This window comes from Myotis davidii, unplaced genomic scaffold (genome assembly GCF_000327345.1).
Source record: "Myotis davidii unplaced genomic scaffold, ASM32734v1 scaffold2168, whole genome shotgun sequence".
In the NCBI taxonomy this organism is placed as follows: domain Eukaryota; kingdom Metazoa; phylum Chordata; class Mammalia; order Chiroptera; family Vespertilionidae; genus Myotis; species Myotis davidii.
The window spans coordinates 97,840-98,557 of NW_006298553.1; positions in this window are offsets into that span (position 1 = coordinate 97,840).

Consider the following 718-nt stretch of genomic DNA (forward strand, 5'->3'; position numbering starts at 1 on the left):
GGATTCTTCTGGTTGCACATCTAGGGTCTTTTGAATGGCAGCAGTGTCAACAGTGCCGTAGATCTGTAACTCCATTTATATTTGACTAGTGGCCTGGTGCACGAAATTTGTGCACATTAAAAGGGAATTAATTACAGGAAATATTTTAATATTGCTATTTGCCCTTTCTCTATAATAGACGTGTCGGAGATGAAAGACAATTAGTAAAATGTATATGAAAATCTCCTTCCTGTCAGAGTCTGGGGCACGCTGAGGGACCACGAGTCAAGTCCTCACCTACCTGCACATGCCTCAAAATTGCGCAAGACCCAGACCCAGCTGGCTCCACTCCCATTGGGCGAGACCCAGACCCGGCCAGCCCCACCCCTGTCAAGCCCTGCTGGGTGGGGGGCACAGCCTCAGGTCCCCCATCAAGGCCCACCAGTGGGGGGTGAGGCCTCAGGTTTCCTGTCAAGCCCCTCGTGATCAGTTGTTATGGCGTGACTCTGTGATGATCATTTGCATATTAGCCTTTTAGTATAATGATAGAGGCCCAGTGCACAAAAATTTGTGCACTCAAGGGAGGGGGGTCCCCTCAGCCCAGCCTGTGCCCTCTCGCAGTCTGGGACCCGTCGGGGGATGGCCACCTGCTGACTTAGGTCTGCTCCCTGGGTGATTGGACCTAAGCTGACAATCAGACATCCCTCTGGCAGCCCGGCAGCCCTCAGGGGATGTCCAC